General features: G+C 43.5%; 1 protein-coding gene across 1 annotated transcript in view; it reads left to right on the top strand.

Annotated features, from left to right (window-relative positions):
• Positions 1-21,561, top strand: part of ALKBH6 (alkB homolog 6) — a 501,071-nt gene that overhangs the window by 71,704 nt on the left and 407,806 nt on the right. The window lies entirely within an intron of this gene.

The raw sequence follows: 21,561 nt of genomic DNA, 5'->3' as shown, positions 1-21,561 counted from the left end.
ATTTGGACTCCCCACAGGCGTCTCTAACATCAGACACCGACTTGGATGAATCAGTAGGGTCCCCTAGATCCCCCTCTGAGAACATCTCCTTTGCGGAGATTCTTGAAATTCTTATGCAGAAGGATGATTGGCAGTCCAAGATCTCTACTGAGGATGAGTCTGTTCTCCTGTAGGCGTTTGGGTCTCAACCTTCCACCTCTTGGGTGTCTCCGCCCTACGATGAGCTTATGGACTGGTCTCTCGTAGGGCGTGGGAGTCACCAGAATCTATGGAACCTGTCCCTAGGAGGCCTAATAAGTATATTTCTGCCCCGTAGATAAGTCCTTTTTGACCAAGGGAGTTCCTGTTGATGCCACCAAAAAGGAAATGTCTGAGACTTCCTCGTCTAGTTATCCTCCTAACAGAGAATCCAGGATCATGGATAGATATGGGAAACGCATGTTTAGTTCAGCGACTTTCTCACTCAGATCACTGAACTACTTGACCCATTTTACCAGACTGCAGAGAGATCTCCTTAAGGAGTTGGGAGATACTCTTCAGGGTGCTGTAGCTACGAGTGTATCCTACAAAGTTGCTACCCAGCTTGCTACCCTTAATTCAATAGTTAACTCGTCCATGCATCTCGTATCTTACGCAGCTGATGGTTCGAGTAGAGTTGCAGGTACAGGAACTGCTCATCATAGGCATGCCTGGATGCGACTCTGTTCCTTCGCGGAACCCTTCAAGTCTTCCTTTACGAATACCCCATTTGACGGCTCATCCTTGTTTGGGCCAAAGGTGAAGGAGACTTTGACGAGGTGTGAACAAGAAGGAAAGACTCTGTCTGCCATCGGAGTCCATTTTTCCACACCCACTCAACCCTATCCTAAAGGTCAGAGGGGAGGAAAGATGTGGTTCCGGAAAGCCCAAGGAGCCTTTCAAGACACACGTGAAGAGCCACCCCCCCCCAGAGGCAGAGGAGGGGGTTACAATGGACGACACCACCCTCTTGGCAGAGGGGATTCGCAACACCATGGTGACAGAGATCACTTCTCTGGTCAGTCCTATCAGCGCTTCTGATGGGAGGCCCGGCTGTCCTACTCTGGAGACAGTTGGGGGTCTCTTGTCATTGTACCCAGAAGCCTGGCTAGATATAACAAATGACAATTGGGTACAAAGTATCATTTCCAGAGGGTATTTCCTACCGTTCCCCACCCAGCCCCATCCCGTCAAAAAAATCCCGGATGTTCCACGCAGTCACAGGGAACAAGCAACAATAGAGGTACACCGGTTCCTTGAAAAAAGAGTCATCCAGCCAGTCCCAGCAGACCAAACAGGATTCGGAACTTACTCAAGATTTTTTTTGGTTCCAAAGAAAACAGGGGACTGGAGACCCATTTTGGATCTCAGCAGACTCAACCAATTTGTGAGGAAAGAGAAGTTCAGAATGGTCACACTACAGTCCATACTTCCCTTTTTAGGGAAAGACAATTGGATGTGCTTGATCGATCTCAAGGATGCATACTACCACATAAAGATGGCCAGACCATCCAGGGATCACCTGCGTTTCCAGCTGGAAGCTAATCTTTATCAATTCCGAGCTCTGCCCTTTGGTCTCACTACAGCTCCCAGAGTGTTCACCAAGTGCATGGCAGTAGTCACGGCTCACCTGAAGTGTCTAGGATTCCAGGTGTTTCCATACTTGGATGATTGGCTCCTTACCTCCACCACCAGGCATCGACTTCTTCAAGCGAGAGAGGCTACTTTGACACTCTGCAATCGGCTAGGCATTACAGTCAACTTCGAAAAGTCTGCCTTGTTGCCATCACAACATATTGTTTTTACAGGGACAGAATTAGACACGTCAACCACCACTCTTTGTCTTCCACCAAAAAGGGTTTGTATTCTTCGCCAACACATCACGTCCTTGGTATCAAAGAAGAGAGCACCAGCTGCAGAGGTATTGAAAGAACTAGGATTGATGGCAGCAGCAATATTGGCAATCCCGTTAGCAAGGATGCATATGAGGATTCTTCAGTGGTTCCTATTCACGCAATGGTCTTACCAAGAACTTCCAATGAATCACACAATCCTGATAATGAATTCTTGCAAGAAGGATCTTCAGTGGTGGTTGACATCTCTTCATGTCACAGTAGGATGTCCCTTCATGCTACCCCCTCCGGTTGCCACTGTGACCACGGACGCTTCCCTGATGGAGGGAGGGGCATTTTCAGGGAAAGACTGCCCAAGGCACATGGACAGATCAAGAATCACATCTGTATATCAATGTCCTGGAGATGAGAGCAGTACTTCTAGCGTAGCAATAATTTCAGGACTCTCTTCCTCTAGGGACAACTGCAATACAGACAGACAACATGTCAGTGGTCTGGTACCTGAGCAAGCAAGGCGGGACCAAGTCTTACCCCCTTTGCAGAGAAGCCCTCAGAGTATGGCAGTGGGCAGTGTCATCCCAGCGCTTTCTGTTAGCAATGCACATCCTGGGCAAATCCAACGTCATAGCGGACAACCTGAGCAGGACAATTTTATTGCCCCACGAATGGTCCCTCAAACAAGAGATTGCGGACAGGATTTTCCGCAAATGCGGCCAGCCTTCCTGCGACTTGTTTGCCAGTCATATCAACAACAAATGCAGAAGCTATTTTGCCCTGATTCCCCCCGCCAGGTCAGTCCCTGAGAGATGCTCTTAACCACGATTGGCCCCCAGGTCTCCTCTACGCATTTCCCCCAATTCCTCTGATACCCAGATTTTTACAGAAAGCAAAGTCGCTGGGACAGACAGTCATCCTTATAGCCCCTCATTGGCCTTGGCAGATTTGGTTTCCGTTTCTTTACCATCACATTCTGGAAGACCCATGGATCCTGGACCCAATTCCAGACTTATTGACACATCCGTCAGGGGATCTCCATCCTTCATTGCAGACACTGAAGCTAACCACTTGGCTGCTCCAATTCCCTGCATAGCCAGGCTATATAATCTTTCCCATGACACTAGTCAAATTTTGTTGGCTTCCCATAAGCCTTCCACTAGAAAGTTGTATCGTAGTAAGTGGAAGAGATTTTCCATTTGGGCTTCCTACCATAATATTGACCCTTACCAAGCACCATTGTCTTCTATTTTACAATTCTTGATAGAAATTTTCAACAAAGGAGCAACGGCTGCTACGGTGCGGGTACAACTAGCTGCTATATCTAAATTCCATCTAGGGATTGATGGATTGAATATTATGGCTCACTAATTGTCTAAAGCTTTTCTAAAAGATTCCTTTCACATGAGGCCTCCAGTGAAGACTCCTTATTCTCCCTTGAATTTGAATTTTATGTTATCTCGCATCATTCTTCCTCCCTGTGAGCCTGCATCATCTTGTGAGCTAAAATTTTTATCATGGAAAGCTATCTTCCTAGTAGCCATCACTTCAGCCCGCAGAATGTCAGAGTTTCAAGCCCTATCCATCAAGCCTCCTTATATGGTCTTTCATGCTGATAGAGTATCTCTCAGGACAAACCCATCCTTTTTGCCTAAAGTATGTTCGGAGATTAACATCAATCAAGTCATTGAGTTGCCTGTTTTCTTCCCTACTCGCACCAACAAATTGGAGTATATGTTGCACAAACTTGATGTTCACAGACAGCTTAGATTTTATCTAGACAGAACAAAAGAGATTAGGAAATCAGATCAGCTTTTTGTGTCTTTTTCTGAGGCCAGGAAAGGTAAACCAGTTGCCAAAACAACTCTGTCTAAGTGGCTGTCGGATTGTATCACTTACACCTATTCTTGCCATAACATGCCCTTGTCTAGTAAGGTGAAGGCTCATTCAAACAGAGCAGTTTCTACCTCTTCATCCTTTCAAGCCATATTACCTCTAGACAACATTTGTGCTGCAGCAACATGGTCTAAACCTCACACTTTTATAACTCATTACAAAGTGGATAAGGCCTCCAGGGACAGGGCTTCATTTGGTTCTATGGTTCTGAAGAGTGCACTTCCATGAGCCACCCAGGGTTAGGGTGCTAGGGACACTACCCATCAGTGAAGAATGAATGGCGAGATTGAACAACTTCACATAAAGAAGTTATGTACCCACCATAACGTTCCACGTGAGTTGTTCCATCTCGCCTTCATTCTCATGTCCCTCCCTCTTTCCCCCTCCTGGCTGGCAGTTGACCTGGAGGCTGTCTTCATCTTGGTTTCTCAATGTGTCTTCATTCCTAGGCAGAATAATTATAGTATCAGCATATGGTACACAGCAAACAAGATCTGAGGTAATTCCAGCAGTGCATTGTGGGATAGGGGGCTAGGTCTCAAGCTACTGGAAAACTTTGAGCTTGCTAGTCAGCCATGTCAGAGCTGAGGATCAGCTCTGAACCCATCAGTGAAGAATGAAGGCAAGATGGAACAACTCACATGGAACTTTATGGTGAGTACATAACTTCTTTTCTCTTCTTGTGAAGGAGAATCTGCTGTAAATAACTTAGTTTCTTCTGTTGCACTGGTCACTACTCATTGTTTATAGTGTTTGTATGATTCTGTTGATACATCTTATAGGGCTATGGCCACTGGTATGGTTTTAAGGAGGTTTGCTTGTCTGCATTCTCAGAACCTCCTAGATGATAAAAATTAGATTTTAAGTTCTCCCTTTGATAGCAATTTAATGTTTGGCCACTCTGCTGCAGAGGAGATCAAAACATGTGATCAAAAGGGGCAGACTGATCCAGGGAATGTCTAAGATTTTTCAGCCCTCCTTTTCCATATTGTCTCATCCAGTTATGGCAAAAATCAGAATAAAGAGTCTCAACAGAATTCAGGTAGACACATTTTGAGAAGTGCCAAGGAGGTTTCAAAAAGAAGTCTCAAGCCTCCCAAAACCAAGGACACTCCAAGAAGTCTGAATGGCTGTTCAAGAGACCTTGTGACCCCCTCCCACCCTGGGCCTTTTTCTATTCCAGAAAATCTGAATCCCCATTTTTCTGGTTGGCAACATATTTATTTAGGGAAATGAGTTCTGAAAATATTTCATCAGGGTTACAGATGGTAGTGGGAGGAAATTCATCCTTTCCCAAGGCTCCTTCCGCATCCAGCAGCTCAGACTTTTTTTTACTTCCACCTGTTCCTCATCACATCTTGTCCCAAGGAGTGATAGATCCAGTTCCTCATTCCCAGATGGGAAAGGGGTTTTATTCAAAGGTGTTCCTAGTCCCAAAGAATGAAAGAAAATACTTGGAAACCAATTCTGGATCTTTCTTTCATAAACATATTTGTGATAGTGCCTACATTCAAAATGCTGTCACTTCACAACCTGTTACCTCTTCTTTCTGTTTCAAGTTTCCTGGTAACACTAGACTTAAAATATGCCTATTATCACATTCCTATTCATCCAGATTTCAGAAGTTTCTTAAGGCTTTGTGTGTGCTGGATCCCATTATCAATTCTCTGCCTTACCCTTTGGACTATCCACTGTACCTAGAATGTTCACAAAGTGTCTAGCTCCAGTTGAAGCTCATTGCAGGCTACATGGTATCCACATTTTCCTGTATTTAGATGATGTGCTTATCTTTGTAGAGTCTTATTCAAAATGTCAGGAATCTCTCTTTTGGGTGAAAGATCTCTTGCACAAGCTAACATCCCAAGAGAACACTCAAAAGTCTTTCTTGACTCCCCTCACACAGGATTGTGTTCCTGGGATATCAACTGGACACCTCAGTTCAAAGAGCTTTTCTTCCATAGGAAAAATAGATGTGTATTTAGATCTATTTCTAAGGTTTTGTGCTCAGATTTCAGTCATTGTGAGGGAGTGCCTGAGTATTTTGGGTCTCATGGCATCTATGATTCTCATGATACCCTTGGCAAGACTCCACATGAGAATGGTACAGTGGTATCTGAAATCTCTTTGGTCCCAGCATCAACACCCTTTATCTTTTCAGATCCCAGTACTGGAGTTTGTCAGAAGCGAAATCACTTGGTGGAGACAACAGATATCCTTCAATCCAAGTCTTCCCTTCTCCCTCACTGCTTCAAAGCAGTCAGTCACCACAGATAATTCAGACTTTACTTTGGGATCAGTTTTAGGAGAGATACAAGTACAGGGGGGTGTGGGACACCAAAGACAGATACAAGCACATAAATATCAAAACGATGCTTGCTCTGATCAAGGCACTCAGCTCTCTGAACCATCTTTGGTCCCTTCAAGTTGTTACAGACAATATCTCAGTGATCTGATACATCAGCAGTCAAGGGGGAATCAGATCATACCCCCTTTGCAGACTAGCCGTGTTATCTTGGGATGTAGCTTCATAGTACAATTTCACTATACAGGCATCCTGCCTTCCATCAGAGCAAAATTGTGTGGCAGACAAGCTGAACAGGACTAGAACATACCCTCACAAATGGAAGCTAGATCCCAGTGTTTTCCAAGAACTGATTCATCTGTGGGGAGTTCCTCAAGTAGACTTCTTTGTCTTCTGTCTGAAATCAACTGCAAAATTCTGTTCCAGGACTCCATGCAAGAAGGGCTGGAGGACAGATGCTTTTTCTTTTCTTTCCATTGAGCTACCACCAACTTTGGTAGTTGGGATCTTTGTTTTAACATTTCATCTGAAGGATGGCACATTCTGGAGTGCACTGCCTCCTTTATGCTGCTCTGCAGTGTCAGTATTGGAAAAAATTAATCCCACAGTAGTAATCCTTATGGTGAATATATAGTACAGCTTTGTGAGCTAACCCACTATATCAATAGATGTGTGAATAGAAGTGTCACTGCTGCAGTATAAGCAGCCGTCCACCTATCTCAAGGAGTAGCCACTCTTCTTTTTGTTTAACCTGAAGGAATTCCGTCTTCCATTTTTGGTAGGAAGGGATTCTGGGCCCATTTCTGTCAGTCTCTTTCGCCATTCTTCCATCTCAGCTCTTTACTAGATTGGAAGATGATTTCACTTCTTGATTGTCACTCACTGGACCCTTTTAAGCTCCTCGGGACACTTCCAGGACTCTAACCTCTTACTTAACCAAAGACCAGAAGTTGAATTTCTCAAGTACTGCAAAGGCTAGTTAGACCAATGACCACAGGGGCATTTCATGCCTCTGTCCAGGGCATACCTGTTGGTAATTTACCAAGAAAAAAAAATGAAAATGGCTTGTGCTGTTCTGTCTTTCATCTGTGTATCAGGCTAATGTCCTGAGCTAGGGGAAGAGTTCTGCTTCATTATGAGATGTTTGAAAGCTCTGTATAGGCAGACATCCACCTCTGTTTACTTCACCATGAATAACAAATACTACCAGAGCATAGAGCCTTCTGTTTGAAAATCTACTGCTATAATGATTGTATTGACACAGCTGTACTTTATCATAACCCAGGAGTTGTAAGAAATGGTCTATAGTCCATCTACAGTAACCAAAGGTCCCTTCCATCAGGATTTGCTCAAAAAGCCCTTTTGCTGATTTTGATCTTAAAGTAGTTTTCGTGAGTTTATAGCTTTTGCTCAGTCTAGAACTGCACAGAAACAGCATGGAACAGTATGTGTATGCTGGGAATAATAATACTCTGAGAAGATTTTATTCTCCAAGCTACCCTACCATCGGGGTCATTAGTCATAACGTTACTGCGGAAGGACCTCCTCTTACAGATCTTGCATTATTGTTAAGTGCACATTTTGTCTGTTTTAATTTTCTTCAGTGTAATTTTTAAAATTGAAAGACATCTTACTACACAGAAACATAACACTATTGCCTAGCTTTCTGGAGGAATACTCCTAACAGGTTTAGGTGTCAGTCTTCCATTTCTAGATACTTGATTGTAACAATCCTGTACTGCTACCATCTATTTTCAATTAATATATTATGTTTCTTTTAGTTTGCTGCAAGAGATTAAATAAACCTTATTTTATAGATTCTGCAGTATTGTTTCCATTATGAGTAATGTAGCTGTCCCATTTGTTTCTGCTATTTCTATTTAAACAGGCTTCCGTATCTAGTGTCTGCTCTATCTGCCACATGTTCCATACATATGTTTTCAAAATGGGATGGATCAAATATGCCATTTATATGTTAAACTGAAAGCATTTTGAGAAGTCTCTAGGGTATGAAGAAATGTGATTGACGAACAGGGTCTTTCTGAGTAAATTGAATTTTCCAGTCTCATTGTTATTCTAGTGTAGAATCTCTCTAACTTTTCTAGTTCTAGTAAGTGATGAGTTTTAAGGCTATTAAAAATTCATATTATTCAGTAGCAAGATCAGTCAGTGAACAATACAAGTGTAGAATGAATTCATAAGTGACCAGATAAGCCTTATAATATTAGATCTGCTAACGAGAATACATTTCTGACCTTAATTTATTATACATTAGTCTAAACTTAACTTTCTTAGTATTGTTTTACAATTTTTAATTTCATTGTTTGCCTTGAATACTTAACCATTCATGTTGTTACTGAACTGTGTCCTTTTTTCCAGTATTTAATCAGACATAATTCTTTTCTTAGACAAAATAAAAGAAAAAAGAAAAAAAAACAAACCAGGCTGTGTAAAATACCAGTAGCTTGTATTTAATATCCAAACAGACCGAGTGCTTTCAGCTGACTGCTGTAGCCTTCATCAGAATCATAATTCTTTTCTTACTTTTATGACTGTAAAGGAAAGACTGACTAGATACATCCCAGCACAGGTCTCTCTAACATGCCAGTGGTTACATTAGTAGCTTTTGATAAATAATCTGCCATTGGGATCTGCTGTATTTTTCTGTTTAACCAATTATCCTTTTGGCTGTGTAACCAGTAAGCCTTGAATTACCCATTTTACTGCATGACCAGTAAGGCCTGAATTACACATTTGATTGCATAACCACTGACCCTGAGCTGGATTAGCTTGCCATAACACCCATATGGAAAACTTTGACAAGGTTCAGATGTGCACCGTGCCCAGTCCTTCATCAAGCTTAGCTGTCACTTCTTTTGCAAGAGTGAGCAGGCAAGCATCTACTTTTACAAACCATTGCATTTACTAGTCTGATAGCAAGAGGTCATGGAGTAAGCTCCACTATGACTCATTCTGAAATTTTGCAGAGAACGTGGTAAAATTGATGGGTGTATAATTGCTGGGGTAAAATATCACTCCTCCATCTCTGCTTTCTGTTTTGTCGCAGTGATATCCTGGTGCTATCGTCAGGAATGCATCCAGTTACTAGGAAGCTAAAATCACAAGTTTATCTGTTTCACATTTTATATTAGCACTATACATTTTTTGTTGATATGCTAATGGGGCTTCTGCTTAAATATATGTTGATTTGTCTATATTTTTATGTACATCTTTGCATTTGTTTTTATCTGTAACATCAGACAGGCCTGCAAAAGGTCCACACAGGTCAGTGTGTAACCCTGTGTAACAAATATAAACAAAATAAAGTTAAATCTTTCATACCTTTTCTTGGTAATTTTACAGGATGCTGCGGTATATATGTTTATTTATTCATTTTGTAATACCTGCGTTATGCTATTCAGGTTTACTAGGGACTAAAAGTTTTTTGGATACTCAGCAGGTAAAAGGCAAAGAACTTTTGTTGGACAGGATGCTCTCTGTCATCGGTGGATGTGCATGCTTGTACACGCGCGCACACACACACACACACACACACACACACACACACACACACGGGTCTATGTCATTTAATCGACCGTTCAGATTTTCAAATACCAGAATTTCGAACTGGGAAGTTCTAAAATTGAAAATGTCGAAGCCGCGGAAATACAAATTCTTTCCCAGGGAAAGAATTCAGTTGGCTGTTTCTGCGGCTTCGATATTTTCTCCACTGTGGTGGGAAAGTTACGTAACGGGTTAAGGTAAGTGTGTGAGTGTGACGGACGTTGGGGTTAGGATGCGGGTAAGGTATGTGTGCGATAGTGATGGACTATAGGGTTAGGGCGTGGGTGTAAGGTAAGTGTGCAATAGTGACAGACTTTAGGGTTAGGGTGCGGGTAAGGTAAGTGTGCGATGGTGACGGACCTTAGGGTTAGGGTTTGGGTTAAGGTTAGTGCATAGATAGTTGTGTATTTAAGGTTTAGTGTAAGTTTATTAGGTTTTTGATGTGCTTGTGTTGTGTGTGTGTTTTCCCTGGGAAAAAATTCACTGTTCTGAGTTTTCGATGTTATCACATTTTGAACTTCCAAGTTCGAACATATAGTGTTTAAAATTTTGGAAGTTCAATTATGTGACATAGACCCACATACACACTCACACACACTCACACACACTCACACACACACACACACACACACACACACACACACACACACACACACACACACAAAATTACACTTTGCCAGTACACCTACAAGCAATTTGGAAGTTCACTGTTTTACCTTCAGACTGTCTTTAGGTTTTAAAAAAAAATTGGAGCATCCAGCAAAACCACTCATAAACTGATGGAGAACATGCAGACTCTGCACAGAAGGCAGCCTGGGTGGGTATGGAACTGGAGATCCAAGAACTGTGACACAGCAACACAAATTACTGCAACATTGTCCCATCTGAAAACAAAAAGAAAAATGTGATCACTTATTACCAAGAGCTTTTGGTAGTACTTTTCACACACAGTTAGTCTGTGGGTCATTGAGGAATTCTGGATTAAGTACTATAAAGAACAGTATGGTTTCATATCTGGGTTTAAATGAGACAAAGAGCTCTCTGATTAGCTTCATTACATATTGTGACTATTAACAGGCATATGTGGCTGATAAAGATTCACTCAGGATTACTGGTGAGCAGCTTGGCATATCTGCTAATGCTGAACAATCTTCTTGGCTTGATGTGGAAGATGAAAGCAGAAAAGCTGATCCACACTTGTCAGTCAGCACATTGCAAGATGAAGCTCATAATTAAACAGGTGTTCAAAAAAGAACAATGTGCATTGCTGACTGGCAAGTGAGAACCGTCTGTGTCAAGAAGCTTGCGTACTGTAACCAGATGTGTGCCATAGTGTAACTGCAGGTGTTCAGAAGAGTGGTGCTAGTGCTGTAGGTACATAGGACAATACTAAGCTATTGGCCCAGCAACCGTTACAAGCCTAGCCAAGAATTTTGCCCATGTTCCCACAAAGTCAGCACCTGTTTTCCCTTAACATAAGGGACACAGGTGGGATCCCAGGGGTATATTTTCTGTTTCACATCCAGTCATCCAGGTTCCTCTTAAAGAGGGGTAGTAAGGTACTCTGCTTGACATGGAGAGGGAGTCTGTTCCACTGATGGGGGATTCTTTGAGACACAACTCTATCACACCAACATGTTCTATTAATGTCACAGACTAGGCAAGTATAGTTCGACTTGATATGCAGCAATTCCATCAAGGCTGGGTCTGAGATGACCTTGTATGCCAGACACAGGTCTCCTTTGAACAGTCTGTACGAGACTGAGTAGAAGGACAGGGCTTTTTGCCTATCTGTATAGGATATGTGTTTGAGACCCTGGATTTTACTGGTCAGGAACCTCTGTGGTCTGTCCAGCTGCTACATGTGTTTAGCAACGTATGCTAAAGGAGGAATTGTACTGTATAAAGGATCTGATAAGAGAGGAGTACAGAGATGTTATGATCTCCTTGTTCCTGGATGAAATACCCTTACTTATGAGGTGGTCCATATAGAAAGTCTTCCATACAACAGAGACAACTTGGTGGCCAAAAGTCAGGTTGCTATCATCCTGGGTGCCCATGTCCCTCACGACTGATTGCATGCTTAGTACGTTGTTATTAATGTGATAATTAGTGGGGATGTCATTTTCCCAAAGGGAATAATGATGCATTAATTGGCATTCAGTTTGAGGCTGTGCTTCTGGCACCAGTCATTAGTTTAGGTAAGACCCTCTTGGAGGATGTTCACATCACTAGGAGAATTTAAGACAGCACCCAGCTTGCAGTCAGCTGCAGATTTGGTCAGCCACAGACCTCAGGTTTTGGCTTGCATCTCAGAAGAGTATATCCTAAACAGTAGAGGCCCCAAGACTGATCCTTGGGGTATGCCATTCGTTACGGATCTACTACTAGAGGTGGCTTCCCCTATTTTGACTGAATGAGTTCTATCAGTGAGACAGTTAGCTACCCATCTGTTTAACATATGGATTGATACCTAGTTGGGAGAGTTCATCTGTTATGTCAGAGTGGGGAATAGTGTCAAAGGCTTTGGCTAGGTCAAGGTAGGCAGTGTGCACCATCTTACCCTCATCAGTGGCTTTGGTGACTGTTTTGAAGAAGTCAACCAAGTTTAACAGGCATGATCTCCCTTTGACAAAACCAAACTGTGTGGGGTCAAGCATTTGGAGGTTGCCAATGTCCTTGTTTATAAGGGCCATGATAATGCGTTCCATGGCCTTGCAGATCAGGCTAGTTAGGCTGATGGGCCTATAATTGCCTGGGTCAGTAGATGTGACACCTTTGTGTAGAGAGATGACAGTGACTGTCCTCCATTTGGCTGGGATGAAGCCGATGCTCAGGCTTTGGTTGAATAGGATGCCTAATGGTGTTGAGAGCTCATGCTTGAATTCATACAGGACTCTGCCAGGGATGTTGTCGGGACCCATGGAGGCTCTATTTTTTGCCTTTGAGAAGGCATTAGAGACCTGCTCCCTGATGGTGAAGGGAGTTGGGCAAGTGCTGGGGGTGTCCTGGTTTACTGATGGGTGAGAAGGGGGAGTAAAATTTTCACTGACTCTGTCTGCCAGCAGGTTGGCTATATCTACGGCATTTGTGTATGCGGTGTTCTTGACCACCAGTTCAGAGCAGATGTCCTTAGAGGATGTGGCCAATTTGGACTCAAAGTTAGCCTTAGGGGATTTCACCAGTGACCTTATTTGCTTGTTCAGACAAAGGAGTGATTGCTTCCAACTTGGCACTTGCTCCTTCTTGGTCTTGAACTGCAATTTTTTCCTTTTATTATAGAGTTTGTTTATTGCTGTTGTCCACCAGACAGGTTTACTCTTCCTTGACAAAGATGATTTGATTCTGTCAGGTATTGCTGAGTCCATGCAGCTTTGTAGTGCTCATATAGTTTTTTGGTGTAGGCTTGGACATTAGCACTAGTTCCAACTGAAATGATGGTGGCTGTGAAGCTGCTTGTACCTGCTCTTGCTCTCAGGAGGTTATAGTCAGCTTTGGAAAAGTTTTTTGTTTGACCCTGGCTGGGAGGGGGGGGGATTGGTGGTCAGAGGGAGATGGTGACTTGGAAAGTGATCGCTTTATGGTCAGATATTACCAAGGAGCAGGGCACTGTAGGGGAGATACAGTGGCTACTCATGTTGGTTAGTATGAGGTCCAGGATATTTTCACCTCTTATGAGGGTGTCGACCAGCTGATCCAATGTATTGCTATTAACAAAGTCAAGGAATCTGTGGGTGTTTGTGTTTGGGCTAGAATAGGTTTTCCACTCTATGGTTGGGTAGTTAAAGTTGCCCAGGATCGGGGTGGAGGATTGAATCTTGATGGATTCAAGTAAGTCTAGATAGGTGGAGTGGGTGTCCTAAGTCATGGTTGGGGGTCTGTAGATAGCTATGATTTGTATAACAGGTGTTTTATCAACAGTTAACAGCACCTGGAGTATCTCCTGTGTGTCATACTGTTTGACCAGCCTGCAGGTCTGCATGCCTTTGAAAAATATTGAAACTCCACCTCCTTTGGCTTTGTAGCCCTCCATTTGGGGTTTGAAAGTTTGGTAGGATGTGTAACCTGGTAAGGCTGGGGTGCTCTCTACAGCTTTGAACCAGGTTTCAGTGACTGCAGAAATGTCCGCATCTTTATGTTTATTTAATGTGTAAATTATGATTCACCCACGTGTCAAGCCTCGCACCCCACTCTTTTCTCTGCCTGACATCAGCACAGTGTCAGGTGACTGGGAGCAACAAACCGCTCTTGGAAGGCCACAACATGACAACACTCTTCATTGTGGTGCTTAGCTAGATGTCCTTCAAGAATGCAACTGCAGTCATAACATGTGGGTTGTCCTGCCTCAGGCAGCCCTCGGTCGGCCAGATTCCAAAGTCTGGGTCCGACGTCGGCTGATGTCGCATTTCTCTCCGACGTCAGAGTGGCTGGAGTATATAAGCATCAGCCGACGCCATTTTCTTCAGTCTTTCTTGCTGCGCGGTGCCCGAAGCAGAAGCAGTTCGCAAGTGCCGGTCGGTCAGCTCCTGTATTCTACGATACCAAAGTCATCAAAAAAGCTAAGTACCCCGTTGGGGACCTTTTCTTGCCTCAGCCGATGTCAGAAATTACTGAAAAAGTTAACAATTGTCTTTTGTGGTAAACAAATACCTCATAAGGATTTCCACTCTTACTGCCTCCCTTGCCTGGGCCCAGACCACGACGTCTCGGCCTGTGCCGCCTGTGCTCGCTTCAACAAGCGCACTCTCAGGCGCCGGGCGGAGTTCGCTGAAGATTTTTTCGGCGATAAATTTGCTTACACCATGCCGTCGGATCTTCCGACATCGCAAACTCCCAAAAAGCGAAAAGACTGGGACCGACATCCTCGGCCCGCGTCTACCACCGACTCCACGCCAAAACCTAGCGCGAGTGCTCCGGTTCCCTCTGAGACGGTCTCTCCACCGCTCCAAACCGAAGACACCGCATTACCGACGACTCCGATTCCAGATATTTCTCCGACGCCAGTTATAGACTTTCCTCCGGATACCGTAACCGAGGAAATGCCCGAGACCATTGCTGTAGACAAGGTCACTCCTGCACGTGGAGCTGCCAGGCCTCCTATGGCCATGTCTATTAAGGCCTACACTAGGGCTAAGGCAGCCAGCAAAACTAAGCTTATTGCTTCCAAATCCTTACCTCAGCCGACTCCGGAGACACAAATTATGTCCATGGCTGCTGATTTAATTTCCATGATCAGAGGTTCACAGGCCCATCCTGAGAGAGCATCCCAGCCTCCTCCTGATAAAAGGCCCCGGGTTGAACCCTCTGACCCTTCTCCTTCAGAGGAAGACTCTGAGGCCTCTGTCCACTCTGATAGCCAGGAAGAGCTCTTCCAGACCTATGAGGACTCGGATGCAGAAGATTCCATACCTTCGGCCTCTCCTCCTGAGGATATTTCTTTTGGGGAAGTTCTGCACACCATGAGGGAACATTTCAAGTGGCAGGGCCAGGAATATTCTGATTCTAGGAAACGCCTTAGGACTTTCCTTAAGAAGCCTCAGCACAGGCCCTTAGCTATTCCTCCTGTACTTGATGTTCTGGATGATTTGTATTCTGATTCTAGTGCTACCCCTGATTCTGTTCCTCCTGCTCCAGCCAAGCCAGACAGGTATTACAGGGTCCCAGAAACTCATTCCCATTTATTCAGGGCCCATATTGCTGATTTGGAAACTATTTCACAGGGGCCTAAAGGAGTTTCAGCCTCCACCTCTAAAAATCCTTTGCCCTCCAACAGGGAAGCAAGGTCCTTAGAGAGATGGGGTAAAAAGGTTTACACTTCCACTACCTTATCTATGAGAGCTTTAAATTGCCTTTTTCATATGTTACAATATCAGGATTATCTCTTAGAAGATTTACAAAAAACATTAGCTTCTCCTGATCCTTTAGACAGGAAGACTTTGCAGGAAGCTGTACATAACACTCAGCAAGTAAGCAATCACTTCCTGCAGTGTGGATATGATGCACTGGAAGCTTCATGTAGGGCAGCTATGACAGGGGCAGTGATGCGTAGACATGCTTGGTTAAAAGATCAACCTCTACCAGATCATGTAAAAGCAAAACTTCTGGATGCACCTTTGGAAAAGAACAAGCTTTTTGGTGCAAATGCTAAGGATGTGTTAAAGACCATCAAAGAAAAAGCAAAATCAGTTCAGACTGTGAAAGATTTCCTCCAGGTTCAACCCCCCCAGATTCAGTAGGAATTGGCCTTCAAAAACTGGTCCTTTCCTAATCCAGAAAAGTTTCAAAGGGGTAAGAACAGACGTGGCCGAGGAAGAGGCCAATACAGAGGCCCTTACAGGGGACGACAATGGCAGCCAGGAAACCAAAGAAGTGACGAGGGGTTTCACCTGCCCAACAACCACAAACTCAATGACTTTCCTCTACTACCGCCTACCAGGGAACAACTAGAAGCTCCCTTGGGCGGAAATTATCTCTTTTGCAGAAAACTGGCACAGACTGACAAAGGACAAATGGATTTTGGACATTATAGACCGAGGGTACAGGTTTCATTTTCATACCTTACCAAGAAAACAAGGCATGCCAAATCTACCACAACATCAAAGGGCAGAGGCTATCAAGCAAATCACTCTGCTGACTCGAATGAAAGCAATAGAAAGAGTTCCACAACAAGAACAAGAACAGGGTTTTACTCAAGACTGTTCCTTGTTCCAAGAAAAGAATCTCAATGGAGACCAATACTGGACTTGTCCGCATTAAACACCTTTCTCATAGTACCAAAGTTCAAGATGCTGACTCTACAGCAACTCCTTCCCATGCTGGGCAAGGAGTCGTGGCTGATTACTCTGGACCTCAAGGAGGCATACCTGCATGTCCCTATCAGACACAGCTGCAGAAGATACCTCAGATTTCTTGCAGGGCCAGAGCATTATCAATTCTCAGCATTGCCATTTGGCTTATCTACTGCGCCCAGAGTATTTACAAAATGCCTGGCTTCAGTAATTGCTCATTGCAGGCTCCAGGGTATACAGATTTACCCGTACCTGGACGACTGCCTCATACAAGCGGACGACAAATTGATGTTGACAAAAAACCTGGATTATGTCATACGATTACTTCAAGCTCTGGGATACACAGTCAACTTCCAAAAGTCAAGACTGCAGCCATCCCAGCAAATAATCTTCTTAGGAGCCAAGCTAGACACAACCTCTCAGATGGCTTACCTGACAGAAGACAAGCAAGCGAAGTTAACTCAATACTTCAAACGTTTAGCAAAACTCACCCAGATGACTGCAAGGAGATTCCTACAGGCCCTGGGTTACATGGCATCCTGCATTTTACTGGTTCCATTAGCAAAACTACACATGAGAAAGCTTCAATGGTACCTAAAAAGCATTTGGTCTCAACACAGCAACAACTTGGAGACAATCATACCACTCATTCCATGCCTACAAAAGGAATTCCTATGGTGGGCCTCGGTGAGCCAGGAAAACACAGGTATGTCATTCAAAAAACCACAGATAACACAAACCATGACTACAGATGCCTCAGACCTTGGATGGGGGGCGCACATGGAAGGCAGGTTTATACAAGGACAATGGTCTCCAAAGGAAACACATCTGCATATAAACCAAAAGGAAATGCTAGCAGTAATGCATGCTATCGAGGCTTTTCAACTCCAACTCCAGCAAGGCCATTTAATGATACGGACAGACAACACCACTGTGATGTGGTACATAAACAAGCAGGGGGGCACCCACTCTTACCCCCTTTGCAGACTGACAATGCAGCTTTGGGAGAAATCACTGAGTCTAAACATCCAGTTACAATCCCAGTTTGTTCCAGGAAAAGACAATGTGTTGGCGGACAGCCTAAGCAGGAATTTCACAGATCCACACGAGTGGAGGTTACATCCGAAGGCTTTCAGACAACTCACTTCAACATGGGGCAAGCCAGAAGTGGACCTATTTGCCTCTCACCTCAATCATCTTCTACCAAAATTTTGCACAAGGACATACCATCCAAAGGCTTGGAAAATAGATGCCCTTTCATTCAACTGGAACTCCCTAGCAATCTATGCATTCCCACCTCTGCCACTGATGACCTCAGTATTACTAAAGATCAAAGCAGAGAAGCCAAAGGGAATCATAATAGCTCCGGATTGGCCAAGACAACACTGGTACCCACTACTACGGAGCATATGTCACACCAGGAGGTGGGCCCTCCCTCAGTGGCCTCTACTTTTGACTCAACACAATTTTGAAACACTGCATCCAAACCTTCAGACACTGCAGCTAACAGCCTGGGAGATCCCATAAATAACTTCAGCTTATCCCTCTCCAAGGAAGTTCAGCGGATACTAACAGAGGCTCAAAGACCATCCACCAGAAAGGTTTACTTAGCGAAGTGGAAAAGATTCAGCAATTGGAATACCAGCAAGGGACATGATGCATCATTACTGAACATCCCACTCATCTTGGAATATTTGGCAGATATGTTGCAGAGCGGCCTCTCATATTCTTCAATAAAGATACACACATCTGCTATTTCAGCTAGATACAGCACTGATCCTCCTGTTTTCTCTCACCCCTTACTAAGACAATTCCTCAGGGGAATCAAGAACATTAAGCCACCAAGAAAGGCCCCAGTGCCAGCCTGGGACCTCAATTTTGTCTTAGAAAAACTGACTCTACCTCCTTTTGAGCCAGCAGCTTCAGTTGACTTGCAATTTCTCTCATGGAAAACAGCTTTCCTGTTGGCAATTACCTCAGCAAGAAGGGTTTCGGAGCTACAGGCCCTAATGGCAATACCACCCTTTATTATTTTCCACAGAGACAGGGTTTCATTAAGGACCAACCCTACTTTTATGCCAAAGGTGGTATCTAGGGTTTCTCTAAATCAAGCCATTCATCTGCCTGCTTTCTTCCCCAATCCTGAGAATAAGGGGGAAAGACTTTTACATACCTTGGACATTCATAGACAACCGATACTACCTGGACAGAACCAAGGCCAGTAGGAAGTCTGAACAGCTTTTTGTAGCTTACGCCCCTGCAGTCCAAGGAAAAGCAATTTCAAAACAGACTATTTCTAAATGGATTGGACATTGCATCAAATTCTGTTATTCCTTTCATGGGAAGACTGTTCCAGCCTATGTCAGACCACATTCCACCAGAGCTACAGCCACCTCTACAGCATTTTTAAGAGGGGTGCCTACAAAGGACATTCTAGAAGCTGCTACATGGAGCTCCGTGCATACATTCTCCAAACACTACAATCTCCCTCTATATTCCAGATCCAGAGCAGGCTTTGCTTCGGCAGTCCTGCAGGGTTTGATTGCCACACCATCTCTTTCCTAGAGCATAACTCCTCCCCCAGCTAAGCTATGGTATTCTACCCACATGTTATCACTGCAGTTGCATTCTTGAAGATCATAGTACAGTTTTGTACCTACCATAAATGTAGATGTCCGATAGACATGCAACTGCAGTCGGGTTTTCCCTCCCTCCATACCCCTCTATGCCTAGGGTCCACTCCTATCCCCCTTACTCTTAGCTGGGGATATCTGTTATGGTGTATTTGTTTTATTGCTCATGTATTTGTTTGGAATCCTGTTTTTGTTTTCCAATTTGATTACAGCCTTCCTTGGAGGGCACCTGGCATCTGGGGCAAGAAACACTGAAGAAAATGGCGTTGGCTGATGCTTATATACTCCAGCCGCTCTGACGTCAGAGAGAAATGCGACATCAGCCGACGTCGGACCCAGACTTTGGAATCCGGCCGACCGAGGGCTGCCTGAGGCAGGACAACCCACATGTTATGACTGCAGTTGCATGTCTATCGGACATCTACATTTATGGTAGGTACAAAACTGTACTTTATTCATGATGACATTATCTGGAGCCCTGTTTGTGAATTATACTTTGAGATTCAGTATTGTGGCTATAGTTAAGAGTTCACATCTGTCGTTTTTGAATTCAGGGCAAAATTCTCAAAAAATGCATCTTAATGATTACATCATCATGTGTTTTGGGATACTTAGAAGTTTAAAACTGTTTAAGCTCCAGGGCCTGTTGTGGTTGTTGCAGAAGTTTGCATTTTTTTGTGTGTTTGTTCGGTCATAAGTTTAAATCAACTGCATTGTATTGCATGTAAATAGTAGCATAATATATGCATTTTATGAAAAAAATCATTAGATTCTGTATAACACCTGTTGAAAATACTGTCTACCAGAGAATTTTGATTCCGTCACCTGGCTAAATTTCTTTACATATATACCAATGAGAAAAAAATCCACAAAATTTAGAAGGCCAGGAAGGGAATATAATACAGTAAAATAACATCTTTTCCACCCAGCAATTTTATCTTTGTGCTAATAACTCAAAAAAATTGCTTATATGTAGGTTAATAGGTAGGTACTAGGCTATCGGCCCAAAGGCCTAAGTAAGCCTAGCCAACAAAGTTTCCTAGCTTATGCCAACCCAAGAAAGTTAATTTCCTGTGCCCCTGTCAAGCAGAGCCACAGAAGTGATCCCTGGGGTGTATTTCCTATTTCCCATCCACTCATCAAGATTTTTCTTGGAGTGTTAATGAGGAACTTTGCTTGACATAGATGGGTAGCCTGTTCCAGAGTATGGGAAGTCTCTGGGACAGGAATCTATCCCTCCAGCAAGTCCTGTTTATTGTGGTGACATGGTTTAGGTCCCTAGAGCATGTAGCTTGGAGGGATTGGGATTTCTTTAGGTGTAGCATGTCCAACAGCTCTAGAATTGACATAGCTTTATATGTTAGGCAGAGATCACCTTGCAGTAGGCGATATGCTACAGAATAAAGCTGGAGTTTTTTGAGACGATCAGTGTAGGCCATCTGTTTGAGGCCAGTAATTCTCTTTGTGAGGTTCTTCTGTGGCCTTTCCAGCTGCTGCAGATGTCTTGTGAGGTACATTCCAAAAGGGGTGTTGTACTGTATAATGGGTCTAATAAGTGTCGAGTAGAGGGGAACAATGACCTCTTTTTTCCTGGAGAAGAACCCTTTTGTGATGAGGTGTGCCATGTAGAAGGATTTCCTGACTACTGTGGCAATGTGATTATCAAAGGAGAGACTACTGTCCGCCTAGGTTCCAAGGTCTTTTATCACACATTCGGTGTTATGAAGATTGCTGCCTATGTGGTAGTTCATGCGTACAGAGTTTTTACCAAAGGGGATAACAGTGCACATTTTGGCATTGAGCTTGAGACCATGGCTCTGACACCAGGCAGCTGTCTCAGTGAGGCCCCTCTGTAGGATGTCCACATCATTTGGGGACTCGAGTATAGCTCCTAGTTTGCAGTCATCTGCGAACTTCGTTAGCCAGAGGCCTTCTGTGTTAGCCTGTATGTAATATGCAATTTGAACATCACTGGTGGAATAAACTGAGAGACATGTTATCTCAGAAAATGTTTGTTGGTGAATTTTATCAATACTTTACTGAAGATAAAGCAGGAGTTTATGCAGTCAAGTTTTCCAAACATAGAATGTTAGCAGTGCTTGTGTTATAAGAAAATCAGGCATTCTAAAGTTATATCATAGAGGTTATTTTCTTTTCCTTCATATTTTAATTAACTATTATACTTGTTTAGTTGTTATAAAGTAGTTTTTATGAGTAAACTAGACTGCATATTTTAGATACAAATTTAATAGTAACACAAGAATAACGTTTAATTTCACAAAATATTTTCTTTTTATATTGGTGTATTAATAAGTTCATAGGTTCATAGATTAGTACTAGGCTAACTGCCCTTGTGAGTCATTTTAAACCTAGCCAGTTATCTCTTGTGAGACTCAAACCCTGTACCTTGTGTTTGTAAGGCAAAAACCTTAACCATTAGGCCACCCTCCCACTTGCCCAAGTCACTGGAGTTTCTATCAGTCAGGGTATCTGTCTGTTAGTCACACAGTCAG

Source organism: Protopterus annectens, chromosome 1.part0 (assembly GCF_019279795.1).
Source record: "Protopterus annectens isolate FY-2018-M chromosome 1.part0, PAN1.0, whole genome shotgun sequence".
NCBI lineage: Eukaryota > Metazoa > Chordata > Ceratodontiformes > Protopteridae > Protopterus > Protopterus annectens.
The sequence above is the reverse complement of the archived record's forward strand: the minus strand, read 5'-3'. Positions and strand labels throughout refer to the sequence as shown.